At 44.0% G+C, this 20048-nt stretch overlaps 1 long non-coding RNA gene across 1 annotated transcript in view; it reads left to right on the forward strand.

Annotated features, from left to right (window-relative positions):
* LOC134935489 (uncharacterized) overlaps nucleotides 1-20048 on the forward strand; it is a 199884-nt gene that overhangs the window by 27393 nt on the left and 152443 nt on the right. The gene's annotated exons all lie outside the window — the stretch shown is intronic.

A 20048-nucleotide genomic window follows, 5' to 3' on the forward strand; every position in this document is an offset into this window, starting at 1 on the left:
CCAGCCACTCCCGCGTTTTTCCCAGAAACGGTAGCGTTTTTTCGCACACACCCATAAAACGGCCAGTTTCCGCCCAGAAACACCCACTTCCTGTCAATCACATTACGATCACCAGAACGAAGAAAAAACCGTGAGTAAAATTCCTAACTGCATAGTAAATTTACTTGGCGCAGTCGCAGTGCGGACATTGCGCATGCGCACTAAGCGGAAAATCGATGCGATGCGAAAAAATTTACCGAGCGAACAACTCGGAATGACCCCCTATGTACATTGTATCTGTGGCTCGATAAAAGCACTGACAAGGGCTGAAACATTGTCTGCAAAGCTGTAGTACTGCCCAGGGGCATTTCAATAGAGGAGGGGGCCCCCTCCCCTGTACGGCACTGTAGACTCCGGCATCATGCCGGAGGCTACTGTGCATGCGCAGGTCTCCGGTAACATTGCATCCGCCATGATCCGGAGACCAATTTGGCAACCTCGCTTGCGCGGCGGATATTTTTGTGGCAATTTCCAGTGCGATCACAGTGGCCAATGCTGTAATTCGGAAAGGTAAGTATTTAAAATGGGTGCAGTGTGTGCGGTGTGGTCCCCCCTGGACCCAGGGGCCGTGTGCACCACACACATTGCACCCATTATAGAAACGCCAATGGTACTGTCGGTTTTTGTTATTCTGAGTGCCGTCGCTGTTGAGATGTGTGACACGCAGCTTCTGTAGCTGTACTTATGGAGGGCACCTGGATTCCTTTGAGTGACGGAGCTAGGAGAAATATATATATATATATATATATATATATATGCGTGGCTACACACCGTGGACGTTGTGACGTCAGCTGCTGGAACCAGAGCCGGTGCAGTGCTATCAGCGAGACGGTGCAGAGCAGAGCCCTGACGGTTTTTAAATACATGCTGTATTTGTCTTCTGAAACTGAAATGTACGTTGCTACTACACTTTATTTATAAAGATATTACATTTTAAACTTACCAGTGCGCTCTCCTAATTTCTTAGCATATATATATATATATATATATACACTGCTCAAAAAAATAAAGGGAACACTAAAATAACACATCCTAGATCTGAATGAATGAAATATTCTTATTAAATACTTTGTTCTTTACATAGTTGAATGTGCTGACAACGAAATCACACAAAAATTATCAATGGAAATCAAATTTATTAACCCATGGAGATCTGGATTTGGAGTCACACTCAAAATTAAAGTGGAAAAACACATTACAGGCTGATCCAACTTTGATGTAATGTCCTTAAAACAAGTCAAAATTAGGCTCAGTAGTGTCTGTGGCCTCCACGTGCCTGTATGACCTCCCTACAACGCCTGGGCATGCTCCTGATGAGGTGGCGGATGGTCTCCTGAGGGATCTCCTCCCAGACCTGGACTAAAGCATCCGCCAACTCCTGGACAGTCTGTGGTGCAACGTGGCGTTGGTGGATGGAGCAAGACATGATGTCCCAGATGTGCTCAATTGGATTCAGGTCTGGGGGCAGGCCAGTCCATAGCATCAATGCCTTCGTCTTGCAGGAACTGCTGACACACTCCAGCCACATGAGGTCTAGCATTGTCTTGCATTAGGAGGAACCCAGGGCCAACCGCACCAGCATATGGTCTCACAAGGGGTCTGAGAATCTCATCTCGGTATCTAATGGCAGTCAGGCTACCTCTGGTGAGCACATGGAGGGCTGTGCGGCCCTCCAAAGAAATGCCACCCCACACCATTACTGACCCACTGCCAAACTGGTCATGCTGGAGGATGTTGCAGACAGCACAACGTTCTCCTTGGCGTCTCCAGACTCTATCACGTCTGTCACATGTGCTCAGTGAGAACGTGCTTTCATCTGTGAAGAGCACAGGGCGCCAGTGGCGAATTTGCCAATCTTGGTGTTCTCTGGCAAATGCCAAACATCCTGCACGGTGTTGGGCTGTATGCACAACCCCCACCTGTGGACGTCGGGCCCTCATACCACCCTCATGGAGTCTGTTTCTGATCGTTTGAGTAGACACATGCCCATTTGTGGCTTGCTGGAGGTCATTTTGCAGGGCTCTGGCAGTGCTCCTCCTATTCCTCCTTGCACAAAGGCGGAGGTAGCGGTCCTGCTGCTGGGTTGTTGCCCTCCTACAGCCTCCTCCACGTCTTCTGATGTACTGGCCTGTCTACTGGTAGCGCCTCCATGCTCTGGACACTACGCTGACAGACACAGCAAACCTTCTTGCCACAGCTCGCATTGATGTGCCATCCTGGATGAGCTGCACTACCTGAGCCACTTGTGCTGGTTGTAGACTCCGTCTCATGCTACCACTAGAGTGAAAGCACCGCCAGCTTTCAAAAGTGACCAAAACATTAGCCAAAAAGCATAGGAGCTGAGAAGTGGTCTGTGGTCACCACCTGCAGAACAACTCCTTTATTGGGGGTGTCTTGCTAATTGCCTATAATTCCGACCTGTTGTCTATTCCATTTGCACAACAGCATGTGAAATTGATTGTCAATCAGTGTTGTGTCCTAAGTGGACAGTTTGATTTCACAGAAGTGTGATTGACTTGGCGTTACATTGTGTTGTTTAAGTGTTCCTTTTATTTTTTTTAGCAGTGTATATAAAACAGATCCAAAATTCCCAGCACTCCGGTTACCCATCCACGTATAGCTGTGCTCCGGTGCCCTTCTAAGAGGATTGCACCCCTAGATATGCAGGAATTTTGGAGTCAGGCAGCACTTAGGAGACTAAAAGCAGTTTTAAAGTCACCACAAAATGTGCTTTATTCTTTCTACGTTTCGGGGTTCATGATGCCTTCCTCAGGACATAACACACATGCGCCTTAAGTCCCTATTGGAAAAATGGGAGGAGGGCGCCAAGTCTCTCTCTGGCACAGGGCACCAAAAGGTCTAATTATGCCTCTTTGGTGATCACTGGCAATGACATCTAGTCCCACACTTGATAAACCACCAATCACTATACATAGATCACAGCTGAGGCGTAACTGTGGGAGGCAATGGAGGCTGCCACCGGGCTCCTGCTCTGTAGGGGGGCACTTCTACTCCCTTTCTATGTTCCAATCAATTGACCTATTGCACTGAAAGTGGCACCTTAATGATGGAGCTATTTGCCCCCGTATAGGAAGCATGAGAATTCAAACTATATGAAGTAGTGATGAGCGGGTTCGGATCCTCGGGATCCAAACCCGCCCGAACTTCACCTTTTTTTCACGGGTCCGAGCGACTCGGATCCTCCCGCCTTGATCGGTTAACCCGAGTGCGCCCGAACGTCATCATCCCGCTGTCGGATTCTCGCGAGATTCGGATTCTATATAAGGAGCCGCGCGTCGCCGCCATTTTCACACGTGCATTGAGATTGATAGGGAGAGGACGTGGCTGGTGTCCTCTCCGTTATAGTAGAAAAAGACTGAGTATAAAGACTGAGTGACTTACTTATAATTGTGTGGAGGATTGGGGACAGGGAGCAGCTGTTAGGGAGTACAGTGCAGGGTTTTGATTATACCACCAGTGAGTTTAATCCTTTGTTTGTTTCTCTGCCTGAAAAAAACGCTCCACCATATCTGTGCTCACTCAGTGTGCTGCACTGCTGCATGATATATCTGTGCTGAATGCACTGCTCACACTGCCTAATTGTGGGGACTGGGGAGCAGTTATAGCAGGAGTACAGTGCACAGTTTTGCTGACAGTGACCACCAGTCCAGTATACGTTTGTCTGCCTGAAAAACACTCCTGTCTGTGGTTGCTTTTTTTTTCTTCATACTAGTTTAGCAGTCTGCTGACAGTGTCCACCAGGTCCGTTATTATTTATTATACAGTATATTATATTTATTTTATATATATCTAGCAGTACGGTAGGCCACGGCTGTACCTACCTCTGTGTCGTCAGTGCACTCGTCGTCCATAAGTAATATAATACTATACTATCCATCCATCTACATTGTATACCAGTGGTGGCTTTTTTTTCCTTCATACTAGTTTAGCAGTCTGCTGACAGTGTCCACCAGGTCCGTTATTATATTATACAGTATATTATATATATATATATATAAGCAGTACGGTAGGCCACGGCTGTACCTACCTCTGTGTCGTCAGTGCACTCGTCATCCATAAGTAATATAATACTATACTATCCATCCATCTACATTGTATACCTGTGGTGGCTTTTTTTTTCTTCATACTAGTTTAGCAGTCTGCTGACAGTGTCCACCAGGTCCGCTATTATTTATTATACAGTATATTATATTTATTTTATATATATCTAGCAGTACGGTAGGCCACGGCTGTACCTACCTCTGTGTCGTCAGTGCACTCGTCGTCCATAAGTAATATAATACTATACTATCCATCCATCTACATTGTATACCTGTGGTGGCTTTTTTTTTCTTCATACTAGTTTAGCAGTCTGCTGACAGTGTCCACCAGGTCCGTTATTATATTATACAGTATATTATATATATATATATATATATAAGCAGTACGGTAGGCCACGGCTGTACCTACCTCTGTGTCGTCAGTGCACTCGTCGTCCATAAGTAATATAATACTATACTATCCATCCATCTACATTGTATACCTGTGGTGGCTTTTTTTTCCTTCATACTAGTTTAGCAGTCTGCTGACAGTGTCCACCAGGTCCGTTATTATATTATACAGTATATTATATATATATAAGCAGTACGGTAGGCCACGGCTGTACCTACCTCTGTGTCGTCAGTGCACTCGTCGTCCATAAGTAATATGATACTATACTATCCATCCATCTACATTGTATACCTGTGGTGGCTTTTTTTTCCTTCATACTAGTTTAGCAGTCTGCTGACAGTGTCCACCAGGTCCGTTATTATATTATACAGTATATTATATATATATAAGCAGTACGGTAGGCCACGGCTGTACCTACCTCTGTGTCGTCAGTGCACTCGTCGTCCATAAGTAATATGATACTATACTATCCATCCATCTACATTGTATACCTGTGGTGGCTTTTTTTTTCTTCATACTAGTTTAGCAGTCTGCTGACAGTGTCCACCAGGTCCGTTATACAGTATATTATATATATATATATATATATATATATATAAGCAGTACGGTAGGCCACGGCTGTACCTACCTCTGTGTCGTCAGTGCACTCGTCGTCCATAAGTAATATAATACTATACTATCCATCCATCTACATTGTATACCTGTGGTGGCTTTTTTTTCCTTCATACTAGTTTAGCAGTCTGCTGACAGTGTCCACCGGGTCCGTTATTATATTATACAGTATATTATATATATATAAGCAGTACGGTAGGCCACGGCTGTACCTACCTCTGTGTCGTTAGTGCACTCGTCGTCCATAAGTAATATAATACTATCCTATCCATCCATCTACATTGTATACCTGTGGTGGCTTTTTTTTTCTTCATACTAGTTTAGCAGTCTGCTGACAGTGTCCACCAGGTCCGTTATTATATTATACAGTATATTATATATATATAAGCAGTACGGTAGGCCACGGCTGTACCTACCTCTGTGTCGTCAGTGCACTCGTCGTCCATAAGTAATATAATACTATACTATCCATCCATCTACATTGTATACCTGTGGTGGCTTTTTTTTTCTTCATACTAGTTTAGCAGTCTGCTGACAGTGTCCACCAGGTCCGTTATACAGTATATTATATATATAAGCAGTACGGTAGGCCACGGCTGTACCTACCTCTGTGTCATCAGTGCACTCGTCATCCATAAGTAATATAATATACTATCCATCCATCTACATTGTATACCTGTGGTGGCTTTTAGTTGTGCGCATTAAAATATGGAGAACAAAAATGTGGAGGTTAAAAAAATAGGGAAAGATCAAGATCCACTTCCACCTCGTGCTGAAGCTGCTGCCACTAGTCATGGCCGAGACGATGAAATGCCATCAACGTCGTCTGCCAAGGCCGATGCCCAATGTCATAGTACAGAGCATGTAAAATCCAAAACACAAAAGATCAGTAAAATGACCCAAAAATCAAAATTAAAAGCGTCTGAGGAGAAGCGTAAACTTGCCAATATGCCATTTACGACACGGAGTAGCAAGGAACGGCTGAGGCCCTGGCCTATGTTCATGGCTAGTGGTTCAGCTTCACATGAGGATGGAAGCACTCATCCTCTCGCTAGAAAAAAGAAAATACTTAAGCTGGCAAAAGCACAGCAAAGAACTGTGCGTTCTTCGAAATCACAAATCCCCAAGGAGAGTCCAATTGTGTCGGTTGCGATGCCTGACCTTCCCAACACTGGACGGGAAGAGCTTGCGCCTTCCACCATTTGCACGCCCCTGCAAGTGCGCCTCTTTTTTTCTTTGCGTCATGTGCTGTTTGGGGAGTATTTTTTTGAAGGGCCATCCTGCCTGACACTGCAGTGCCACTCCTAGATGGGCCAGGTGTTTGTGTCGGCCACTTGGGTCGCTTAGCTTAGTCACACAGCTACCTCATTGCGCCTCTTTTTTTCTTTGCGTCATGTGCTGTTTGGGGAGTATTTTTTTGAAGGGCCATCCTGCGTGACACTGCAGTGCCACTCCTAGATGGGCCAGGTGTTTGTGTCGGCCACTAGGGTCGCTTAGCTTAGCCATCCAGCGACCTCGGTGCAAATTTTAGGACTAAAAATAATATTGTGAGGTGTGAGGTGTTCAGAATAGACTGGAAATGAGTGTAAATTATGGTTATTGAGGTTAATAATACTATGGGATCAAAATGACCCCCAAATTCTATGATTTAAGCTGTTTTTTAGGGTTTTTTGAAAAAAACACCCGAATCCAAAACACAACCGAATCCGACAAAAAAAATTCGGTGAGGTTTTGCCAAAACGCGTTCGAACCCAAAACACGGCCGCGGAACCGAACCCAAAACCAAAACACAAAACTAGTGATGAGCGGGTTCGGTTTCTCGGAAACCGAACCCCCCCGAACTTCACGCTTTTTACACGGGTCCGAGGCAGACTCGGATCTTCCCGCCTTGCTCGGCTAACCCGAGCGCGCCCGAACGTCATCATCCCGCTGTCGGATTCTCGCGAGGCTCGTATTCTATCGCGAGACTCGGATTCTATATAAGGAGCCGCACGTCGCCGCCATTTTCACACGTGCATTGAGATTGATAGGGAGAGGACGTGGCTGGCGTCCTCTCCATTTAGAATAGAAATAGATAGTGAGAGTGAGACACTTGATTTACTGGAGCTTAGGAGTACTCAGAGAGTGCAGAGTTTACTAGTGACTGACCAGTGACCACCAGTGCAGTTTTATTATTATTTAATATAATCCGTTCTCTGCCTAAAAAAAACGATACACAGTGACACAGTATACCATATCTGTGCTCAGCCTCAGTGTGCTGCATCATCTATGTATATCTGACTGTGCTGAGTGCTCACTGCTCACACAGCTTAATTGTGGGGGAGACTGGGGAGCAGTTATAGCAGGAGTACATATATTTAACAGTGCACACTTTTGCTGCCAGAGTGCCACTGCCAGTGTGACTGACCAGTGACCAGTGACCACCAGTATATTGTGATTGTCTGCCTGAAAAAGTTAAACACTCGTCGTGTGGTGTTTTTATTCTATAAACGCATTCTGCTGACAGTGTCCAGCAGGTCCGTCATTATATAATATATACCTGTCCTGCAGTAGTGATATATATATATTTTTTATATCATTATCATCCAGTCTATACTAGCAGCAGACGCAGTACGGTAGTCCACGGCTGTAGCTACCTCTGTGTCGGCAGTCGCTCGTCCATAATTGTATACCTACCTGTGGTGGGTTTTTTTTTTCTCTATCTTCTTCATACTAGTAGTTAACTTTAGGAGTCTGCAGTGCTGACAGTGTCCAGCAGGTCCGTCATTATATAATATATACCTGTCCGGCTGCAGTAGTGATATATATATATTTTTTATATCATTATCATCCAGTCTATATTAGCAGCAGACGCAGTACGGTAGTCCACGGCTGTAGCTACCTCTATGTCGGCAGTCGCTCGTCCATCCATAATTGTATACCACCTACCTGTGGTGGGTTTTTTTTCTATCTTCTTGATACTAGTAGCTTACTTTAGGAGTCTGCAGTGCTGACAGTGTCCAGCAGGTCCGTCATTATATAATATATACCTGTCCGGCTGCAGTAGTGATATATATATATTTTTTTTATCATTATCATCCAGTCTATATTAGCAGCAGACGCAGTACGGTAGTCCACGGCTGTAGCTACCTCTGTGTCGGCAGTCGCTCGTCCATCCATAATTGTATACCACCTACCTGTGGTGTTTTTTTTTTCTATCTTCTTGATACTAGTAGCTTACTTTAGGAGTCTGCAGTGCTGACAGTGTCCAGCAGGTCCGTCATTATATAATATATACCTGTCCGGCTGCAGTAGTGATATATATATATATATTTTATATCATTATCATCCAGTCTATATTAGCAGCAGACGCAGTACGCTAGTCCACGGCTGTAGCTACCTCTGTGTCGGCAGTCGCTCGTCCATCCATAATTGTATACCACCTACCTGTGGTGTTTTTTTTTTCTATCTTCTTGATACTAGTAGCTTACTTTAGGAGTCTGCAGTGCTGACAGTGTCCAGCAGGTCCGTCATTATATAATATATACCTGTCCGGCTGCAGTAGTGATATATATATATTTTTTATATCATTATCATCCAGTCTATATTAGCAGCAGACGCAGTACGGTAGTCCACGGCTGTAGCTACCTCTGTGTCGGCAGTCGCTCGTCCATCCATAAGTATACTAGTATCCATCCATCTCCATTGTTTACCTGAGGTGCCTTTTAGTTGTGCCTATTAAGATATGGAGAACAAAAATGTTGAGGTTCCAAAAATAGGGAAAGATCAAGATCGACTTCCACCTCGTGCTGAAGCTGCTGCCACTAGTCATGGCCGAGACGATGAAATGCCATCAAAGTCGTCTGCCAAGGCCGATGCCCAATGTCATAGTACAGAGCATGTAAAATCCAAAACACCAAATATCAGTAAAAAAAGGACTCAAAAATCTAAAATAAAATTGTCGGAGGAGAAGCGTAAACTTGCCAATATGCCATTTACCACACGGAGTGGCAAGGAACGGCTGAGGCCCTGGCCTATGTTCATGGCTAGTGGTTCAGCTTCACATGAGGATGGAAGCACTCAGCCTCTCCCTAGAAAAATGAAAAGACTCAAGCTGGCAAAAGCACAGCAAAGAACTGTGCGTTTTTCGAAATCACAAATCCACAAGGAGAGTCCAATTGTGTCGTTTGCGATGCCTGACCTTCCCAACACTGGACATGAAGAGCATGCGCCTTCCACCATTTGCACGCCCCCTGCAAGTGCTGGAAGGAGCACCCGCAGTCCAGTTCCTGATAGTCAGATTGAAGATGTCAGTGTTGAAGTACACCAGGATGAGGAGGATATGGGTGTTGCTGGCACTGGGGAGGAAATTGACCAGGAGTATTCTGATGGTGAGGTGGTTTGTTTAAGTCAGGCACCCGGGGAGACACCTGTTGTCCGTGGGAGGAATAGGGCCATTGACATGCCTGGTGAAAATACCCAAAAAATCAGCTCTTCGGTGTGGAAGTATTTCAACAGAAATGCGGACAACATTTGTCAAGCCGTGTGTTGCCTTTGTCAAGCTGTAATAAGTAGGGGTAAGGACGTTAACCACCTCGGAACATCCTCCCTTATACGTCACCTGCAGCGCATTCATCATAAGTCAGTGACAAGTTCAAAAACTTTGGGCGACAGCGGAAGCAGTCCACTGACCAGTAAATCCCTTCCTCTTGTAACCAAGCTCACGCAAACCACCCCACCAACTCCCTCAGTGTCAATTTCCTCCTTCCCCAGGAATGCCAATAGTCCTGCAGGCCATGTCACTGGCAATTCTGACGAGTCCTCTCCTGCCTGGGATTCCTCCGATGCATCCTTGCGTGTAACGCCTACTGCTGCTGGCGCTGCTGTTGTTGCTGCTGGGAGTTGATGGTCATCCCAGAGGGGAAGTCGTACTCGTAAGACCACTTTTACTACTTCCACCAAGCAATTGACTGTCCAACAGTCCTTTGCAAGGAAGATGAAATATCACAGCAGTCATCCTGCTGCAAAGCGGATAACTGAGGCCTTGGCATCCTGGGCGGTGAGAAATGTGGTTCCGGTATCCATCATTACTGCAGAGGCAACTAGAGACTTGTTGGAGGTACTGTGTCCCCGGTACCAAATACCATCTAGGTTCCATTTCTCTAGGCAGGCGATACCGAAAATGTACACAGACCTCAGAAAAAGACTCACCAGTGTCCTAAAAAATGCAGTTGTACCCAATATCCACTTAACCACGGACATCTGGACAAGTGGAGCAGGGCAGGCTCAGGACTATATGACTATGACAGCCCACGGGGTAGATGTATGGACTCCCGCCGCAAGAACAGCAGCGGCGGCACCAGTAGCAGCATCTCGCAAATGCCAACTCTTTCCTAGGCAGGCTACGCTTTGTATCACCGCTTTCCAGAATACGCACACAGCTAAAAACCTCTTACGGCAACTGAGGAAGATCATCGCAGAATGGCTTACCCCAATTGGACTCTCCTGTGGATTTGTGGCATCGGACAACGCCAGCAATATTGTGTGTGCATTAAATATGGGCAAATTCCAGCACGTCCCATGTTTTGCACATACCTTGAATTTGGTGGTGCAGAATTATTTAAAAAACGAGAGGGGCGTGCAAGAGATGCTGTCGGTGGCCAGAAGAATTGCGGGACACTTTCGGCGTACAGGCACCACGTACAGAAGACTGGAGCACCACCAAAAACGCCTGAACCTGCCCTGCCATCATCTGAAGCAAGAAGTGGTAACGAGGTGGAATTCAACCCTCTATATGCTTCAGAGGTTGGAGGAGCAGCAAAAGGCCATTCAAGCCTATACAACTGAGCACGATATAGGAGGTGGAATGCACCTGTCTCAAGCGCAGTGGAGAATGATTTCAACGTTGTGCAAGGTTCTGCAACCTTTTGAACTTGCCACACGTGAAGTCAGTTCAGACACTGCCAGCCTGAGTCAGGTCATTCCCCTCATCAGGCTTTTGCAGAAGAAGCTGGAGACATTGAAGGAGGAGCTAACACAGAGCGATTCCGCTAGGCATGTGGGACTTGTGGATGGAGCCCTTAATTCGCTTAACAAGGATTCACGGGTGGTCAATCTGTTGAAATCAGAGCACTACATTTTGGCCACCGTGCTCGATCCTAGATTTAAAACCTACCTTGGATCTCTCTTTCCGGCAGACACAAGTCTGCTGGGGTCCAAAGAACTGCTGGTGACAAAATTGTCAAGTCAAGCGGAACGCGACCTGTCAACATCTCCTCCTTCACATTCTCCCGCAACTGGGGGTGCGAGGAAAAGGCTCAGAATTCCGAGGCCACCCGCTGGCGGTGATGCAGGGCAGTCTGGAGCGACTGCTGATGCTGACATCTGGTCCGGACTGAAGGACCTGACAACGATTACGGACATGTCGTCTACTGTCACTGCATATGATTCTCTCCCCATTGAAAGAATGGTGGAGGATTATATGAGTGACCGCATCCAAGTAGGCACGACAGACAGTCCGTACTTATACTGGCAGGAAAAAGAGGCAATTTGGAGGCCCTTGCACAAACTGGCTTTATTCTACCTAAGTTGCCCTCCCACAAGTGTGTACTCCGAAAGAGTGTTTAGTGCCGCCGCTCACCTTGTCAGCAATCGGCGTACGAGGTTACATCCAGAAAATGTGGAGAAGATGATGTTCATTAAAATGAATTATAATCAATTCCTCCGTGGAGACATTGACCAGCAGCAATTGCCTCCACAAAGTACACAGGGAGCTGAGATGGTGGATTCCAGTGGGCACGAATTGATAATCTGTGAGGAGGGGGATGTACACGGTGATATATCGGAGGATGATGATGAGGTGGACATCTTGCCTCTGTAGAGCCAGTTTGTGCAAGGAGAGATTAATTGCTTCTTTTTTGGTGGGGGTCCAAACCAACCCGTCATTTCAGTCACAGTCGTGTGGCAGACCCTGTCACTGAAATGATGGGTTGGTTAAAGTGTGCATGTCCTGTTTATACAACATAAGGGTGGGTGGGAGGGCCCAAGGACAATTCCATCTTGCACCTCTTTTTTATTTCATTTTTCTTTGCGTCATGTGCTGTTTGGGGAGTAGTTTTTGGAAGGGCCATCCTGCGTGACACTGCAGTGCCACTCCTAGATGGGCCAGGTGTTTGTGTCGGCCACTTGGGTCGCTTATCTTAGTCACACAGTTACCTCATTGCGCCTCTTTTTTTCTTTGCGTCATGTGCTGTTTGGGGGGTGTTTTTTGGAAGGGCCATCCTGCGTGACACTGCAGTGCCACTCCTAGATGGGCCAGGTGTTTGTGTCGGCCACTTGGGTCGCTTATCTTAGTCACACAGCAACCTCATTGCGCCTCTTTTTTTCTTTGCGTCATGTGCTGTTTGGGGGGTGTTTTTTGGAAGGGCCATCCTGCGTGACACTGCAGTGCCACTCCTAGATGGGCCAGGTGTTTGTGTCGGCCACTTGGGTCGCTTATCTTAGTCACACAGCTACCTCATTGCGCCTCTTTTTTTCTTTGCGTCATGTGCTGTTTGGGGGGTGTTTTTGGAAGAGCCATCCTGCGTGACACTGCAGTGCCACTCCTAGATGGGCCAGGTGTTTGTGTCGGCCACTAGGGTCGCTTATCTTAGTCACACAGCTACCTCATTGCGCCTCTTTTTTTTCTTCTTTGCATCATGTGCTGTTTGGGGAGTAGTTTTTTGAAGGGCCATCCTGCGTGACACTGCAGTGACACTCCTAGATGGGCCAGGTGTTTGTGTCGGCCACTTGGGTCGCTGAGCTTAGTCATCCAGTGACCTCGGTGCAAATTTTAGGACTAAAAATAATATTGTGAGGTGTGAGGTGTTCAGAATAGACTGAAAATGAGTGGAAATTATGGTTATTGAGGTTAATAATACTTTGGGATCAAAATGACCCCCAAATTCTATGACTTAAGCTGTTTTTTAGGGTTTTTTGAAAAAAACACCTGAATCCAAAACACACCCGAATCCGACAAAAAAAATTCGGTGAGGTTTTGCCAAAACACGTTCGAACCCAAAACACGGCCGCGGAACCGAACCCAAAACCAAAACACAAAACCCGAAAAATTTCCGGTGCTCATCACTACACAAAACCCGAAAAATTTCCGTTGCACATCACTAATATGAAGTTACTTCTCTGACAATTCAAGTAACTTCATATAGTTAAAATTCTCATGCTTCCTATATAGGAGCAAATAGCTACAGTAAGGCGCTTGCTTCTAGTGTAATAGGTTGTGGGTTCTAATCCTGGTTATGACGCTTGTAAAATAATTGTCAGAGAAATAATCAGCATTGTGAGTGACTGAGCAGATCTATGTAGTGTGTGGCTGCATATTATATAGATCTGCCTAGCTACAATGGTTTTGAATTGACAATTCTAAGTAGCTTCATATAATTAGAATCTGCGGCCTTGTTACGCAGGAGCAAATAGCTTGATCAGTAAGGTGTCTGCTCTCTATGTAACATGTCATGGGTTCTAATCCTGTGTATGACTGCTAAGAAATATGTGGTTTAAAAAAAATAAATGACAGTGAAATGTAAATATATATACATTTTTTCTCAGAACTCTGTCTCCTGTATTTATGTATATACTGTATACATATACTGTATGTATATATATTAGAGATGTGCACATGACATTTTTCGGGTTTTGTGTTTTGGTTTTGGATTCGGTTCCGCGGACGTGTTTTGGATACGGACGCGTTTTGGCAAAACCTCCCTGAAAATTTTTTGTCGGATTCGGGTGTGTTTTGGATTCTCAAAAACAGCTTAAATCATAAAATTTGGGGGTCATTTTGATCCCATAGTATTATTAACCTCAATACCCATAATTTCCACTCATTTCCAGTCTATTCTGAACACCTCACACCTCACAATATTATTTTTAGTCCTACAATTTGCACCGAGGTCGCTGTGTGACTAAGCTAAGCGACCCAAGTGGCCGACACAAACACCTGGCCCATCTAGGAGTGGCACTGCAGTGTCAGACAAGATGGCACTTAAAAAAATTGGCCCCAAACAGCACATGATGCAAAGAAAAAAAGAGGTACAATGAGGTAGCTGGTATGCATGGATAGTATACTTGATAGTATACTTGACGACACAGAGATAGGTAGAGCAGTGGCCTACTGTACTGTACTGCTATATATTATATACTGGTAGTCAGCAAAATTATGCACTGTCCTACTACTATACATATACTGCGCTCAATTTAAATGCACCACAGGTATGGATGGATAGTATACTTGACGACACAGAGGTAGGTAGAGCAGTGGCCTACTGTACCGTACTGCTATATATTATATACTGTTGGTCACTGGTCAGCAAAATTATGCACTGTCCTCCTACTATACTACAATGCATCACAGATTTGGAGCATTTTTCAGGCAGATAACGTATAATACTGGTGGTCACTGGTCAGCAAAACTCTGCACTGTCCTCCTACTGTATAATGCTGGTGGTCCCCAGTCCCCACAATAAAGCACATTGAGCACAGATATTTGCAGCACACTGATCACAGATATGGAGCGTTTTTCAGGCAGAGAACGATAATTGCAGCACAATGAGCACAGATATTTGCAGCACACTGAGCACAGATATTTGCAGAGCACTGAACACAGAAACTGAGAGAACGCCAGCCACGTCCTCTCACTATCATCTCCAATGCACGAGTGAAAAATGTCGGCGACGCGCGGCTCCTTATATAGAATACGAATCTCGCGAGAATCCGATAGCGGGATGATGTCGTTCGGGCGCGCTCGGGTTAACCGAGCAAGGCGGGAGGATCCGAGTCTGCTCAGAACCGTGAAAAATGGGTGAAGTTTGGGGGGGTTCGGATTCCGAGGAACCGAACCCGCTCATCTCTAATATATATATATCTCACAAACAGCCCGGCACTCCCACAAGTGGCAACGCGCCCCGGTGCCCTCAGAGGAGTATTGACACAAAACTGAAGAAACTGCGGCACTCAGGGACTGATAGAAAAGTCAATGTATTAAGCAATACAAAACATCCATCGACGTTTCGGGGAATCCAACCCCTTTCTCAAGATGTGCAAATATCTTGCGCATCTTCAGAAAGGGGTTGGATTCCCCGAAGCGTCGATGGATGTTTTGTATTGCTTAATACATTGACTTTTCTATCAGTCCCTGAGTGCCGCAGTTTCTTCAGTTTTGTATATATATATATATATATATATTCATGCACACATACATATGTTTATCTTTATATGGGGGTGGGCATCAGTATTTATCTTGCCTCCAGGGAACAGGGGCGAGCTTACGCCACTGGATCACAACAATATCACACACATTAAGAGACAACATATTTTTCCTCAGACATGCAGTATATATTTTTTCATGATAAAATAACCTGATTTGGCTGTTTCAAGGGGTAGCACTTAATATGCCGGCTGTTGGGATCCCGGCGCTCAGCATCCTGGCGTCGGAATCCCGACAGCCAGCATACCGACAACTATTTTCCATTTTGGGGTGTCCACGACACCCCTGGAGGGAGAATAAATAGTGTGGCACATGTAGCGCGCCACCGTGCCCGCAGAGTGGCAAGTGCAGTGAGCCTGCAAGGGGCTCTTTTGTACTCACGCCACAGCTGCTATACCAGTGGTCGGGATCTCGGCGCCGGTATGCTGTGCGCAAAGGATCCCGAGTGTTTGTATTTATAAACCTGTCTGAGCAAGATAATACAGTTGTCATAAATTATATTGCCATATAAGTGCACTAAATATCTGTGTTTATGTATTGAACAGTAGTAAATAAATTCTGTATATGGGAACATAGGTAGTTTTATGCTGAGATCCATCCACAAAAAAAGAAATTGCAGAGGGTTCCTGCCTGGGTTTTGGATTCAAATGGTGGCAAATCTACCAGGGCCTACTTGAGAATATATGACTGCATTACAGAAGCTACTGTACGTGTATGAATTGCTCAGCCAAGTAAAGATTATGCCAATAAGGAAATTATTTTAATTGAGTTGCTTATTTAAGGTTTTTGTTTAATATCAACATCCGTGTAATTTCTGTAACAGGAACTCTAAAATGACTTTGGCTAGATTTTAACGTACCAAATGTAATGAAAATCTGCAAAACATTTGCAATGGAACATGCATGAGTATGAGATAGAAATGAAACACGGATAGATTGAATGAGGATATAACTGAGTAACAGCCCAAGAAACCCACCTAAATTGAAATATAGAAAACTCAACTTGTTTATTCCTGTGTAGAGATTACCACTCTTACCTGCAAACTGACAGAATATTAAAAAACTGAACAACCAGGTGAGATGACAGACGGTTTTCTTTTGGAAGACAGAATTTACCATAAATAATTCTATAAATATGAGATTGATAAATCCATGAACTCATTCAATGCTAAGTGTTCTCCCTCATCCCCATGCTGATCCAAATTTAGCACTCTGATCAGATTGCACTAATAATGGGCCTGATTTAGACGCATGCAAACCCGATGGTTACCGTTCAAGTCCGATGGTGGGGACACTGCACATGTGCAGAATGGGTCCTGCGTCCTTTCACCCAGTGCTCTCTAACTCCCAGCCCGATTGACAGGCTGAGGGCATATGGGGGTGGGGGGAAGGGGCAGTGACTGGCTCCATCCACAAAATGGAGGTGTGTGGGAGTGCAAATGTCAGTGTCTGCATCTGACAATGCAGATTTACTGACCTCAGCTGTGACTCAGAGATAGCCATCCTGAGTAACCTGGAGGTTGATGACTGATGGCCTTGAAGAGTGATGCTATGGTTGTCTTGAGACGCACCAGCAGATCACGGTAGCAGGCAAGAGTCGTCTATTTACACCAGATGCCTCCTGCTGCATTAGCATATTAGTGTACAGAATTGCAGAGCAGCTTCTTTGTGGCTGTGAAATATTTTGCAACCCTGAATCAGGCCCAATATATGTATTTTTTATATGCAGACATACACAGATTATGCCCTCCATGGCCATTGTGAAATACAGTAGGTAAATACATTTAAGTTTTCATAAACAGGAGATACTTTGTGGTTCTTGCTTCCATAATATTTCAATTTTAAATGCAATGTTCTTCCATAATAATTCTGCATTTAAAAACTCAAATAATTATATTGGATAGTTTTTATCATCTCGGATTAAATTCTTAAAATTTGCAAGTATACTATGTTAGTCCAACGGTGTATAACATTTTGAAGACTATAAAATCTACCACATTAAATGAGAGGACTTTTTTATTTGTCTGTACAGATGTGGGGAACTTGTTGTTAGGAAGAGTAAAATATGCCGTATCTCATTGCTAAAATATATCCTGCATCACCACTTGATTTTCCAGAATGTACAGTATTAGCTTTGCAAAGTATGAGCAAGAGAGTCACTAGAGAGATGTTACCATAACTCAGCCTCAGTCCTTTGGTGATATCTGTTCCTCTGCATCAGATCAGCCCTGTGCTGGTGCAATGTGTTATGGTGCCTGGGTAGTCTTAGTGTGCATGTGTAAGCCTGAACACACAATGATGAGCCTCTGCAGGGGATATTATGAATGTACAGTAAGTGCTCATACTACTATCCCTGGTTGGCTCAGCTTTTTGACACTTAGTAAATCACCAAAAGACCTCACTGATATAGTTGGCTTTGACAACGATTTCTCCATGGAATGACTTTTCTTTCATGTGTTGTAGCAGGAATAACCATTTTCTTCTGTGAAATCACCAGAAAGAGTGGTGATTACCACTTGATAAATTACACCGTTACAGCCAAATTACCTCCCCCCAATCCCAGAGCTGGATTAAAATCTCATGGGTCACTAGGCAAAATACCGGATTGTGGCCCCCATCCCATTGAATCTATTTTCATTGGTTATAGAACTTTTAATTGTTTCATAAATCTTTCTTTAGTGCACAACTTCTCAGTGAGTAATCCCTGACTCTCTGTGTCTCAAAACCCCATTAGTACATTTGCTTATGGAAATTTGAACTTGGTGAATAGCACCCGTAATGGTTCTGAATCTATTTCTTAGAGAAAAAGAATTCAAAATACAATATACTGTAGTTTGCTTACCTGCCATATTCAGATTAAATTATATGGCTTTGTAAACAGTTGAACCTCCATTTGTCCATGAGGTTTCTGCTCTGGCTTGTGCCTCCATTTATGCAAATATATATCTAGGGTGGTGGGGAGAGACTATTGTCTTTCAAAAAACTATGAACCACTATACCCAACATATATTGATCTGGATGAGGTATATAGATGACCTTTTAATATTCTGGGATGGTCCCCATAATAAATTAAATTAGGTTATGGACCCACTTAATAAGAACAACTTAACTCTCAGATTCACTTATGAGATAAGTGAATCTGAAGTGATTTTTTTTGGGATCTAAAAGTAAAAAAAATAAGAATGGATCAATATCTATAGACCTGTATTGGAAACACACAGCTACCAACAGTGTGCTACACAGGTCAAGTGCACATTTTCCTCCTGTACTAAGAGGCATACCCAAAGGGGAATTTCTCAGGAAGCGAAGAAATTGCTCCAATCTCGAAAAATTTTAACAAAGAGCAGACGAACTGAATGAAAGTCTACTTAAAAGGGGATATAGTAGGAGAGCAATCAAGAAGGAAAACACCAAGCTAAGGATAGGAAACAAGCCTGATATCACTAGATTTGTTGGAGATAACTAAACGCTGGCTAATTCTAACAACAGATTCTGATTTGGCAGTTAAGATAGGCCCTAGACCATCGATCAGTTGGAGGAGGGCCACTAATGTGCATGACAAGTTGTCAATAGTCATTATGGGAGCAACACATTTTAGAGAAAAATAATCACAGGATTGTTAGATGTGGAGGTTGTAAAGCCTGTGAGCACATGCTACGAACAACTGAATTCAAAGACAAGTTTGCTAAAGAACATATAATAAAAGACTACATTAACTGCAAAACTGCAGGGGTGGTGTAGTGTATCACTTGCCCCTGTGAGAAAAGATACATTGGGATGACTACAAGATCCCTAAAGCAAAGGATATTAGAGCATGTAGGCTCTATTAGAAACAGTAAGAAGGATCAAAACCGGTTCAATTATTGTAACAACAGTTGCCAAACATTTCTATGAGAAACATGAGTACACTTGGGAGTAAGAGGAGGAAATGTGACACAAGAACTACTGAAGAAAGAGAGTCGCTGGTTCTTCCTGTTGAATCGTCTTCAACAATATGGATTAAAGGAACACATTAATTATGGAATTTTCTTGAACTGAAATTATTATCAATTCAGTCACTTTTGAATTATCCATCAATATTAATACAATTGACAGTAAGAATGCTAATTGTATCATGAGGCTCAAACTCATTTAGGAAATATTTAATATCATTATGATAATAATCATGTTAAATTTGGTTAATAATATTCAATGAAAAACAGTATAATCATTCATGTGTGTTTTCACAGTTATTTGTATGTTTTACATAACAAAAAAAGTTCACATTTTTCTATATTCAATTTATACTCTTTATAAAAAAATAATACTCTTTATAATAATAAATCAAATATAACAACAAAAAAAGTATTTTTATATATATTTAATTCTGTTAGACAGTAGAGCACTCTGCGTCTGTCTCCGTTCCCAGCACTAGAGGCAGCTTCCCTGCTCTAGAGTTCACCCCCTAGTGTTAGCTCAGTACGGGAGGAGGTGCTCTGTGTACAGTGGCCGGTGGGACTGTGCGCTTCCTTCACATGTTCTTCCTGGGAGAGACAAACTGCATGGACGTGCAGCTGCTGCTCTCCTGAGTGTGCAACCTTGTCTACCCGGCAGCCACACCTTGTGTTTATGCAGCTGCATCCTCTGTGTATTCAGTCACTGTGTCACCGCTTTACTGTATTACCTGTATACTGTGAGTTCCTGCTGCTGCAGAACATCTTCTGTGT

This window comes from Pseudophryne corroboree, chromosome 6 (assembly GCF_028390025.1).
Source record: "Pseudophryne corroboree isolate aPseCor3 chromosome 6, aPseCor3.hap2, whole genome shotgun sequence".
Classification (NCBI taxonomy): Eukaryota; Metazoa; Chordata; class Amphibia; order Anura; family Myobatrachidae; genus Pseudophryne; species Pseudophryne corroboree.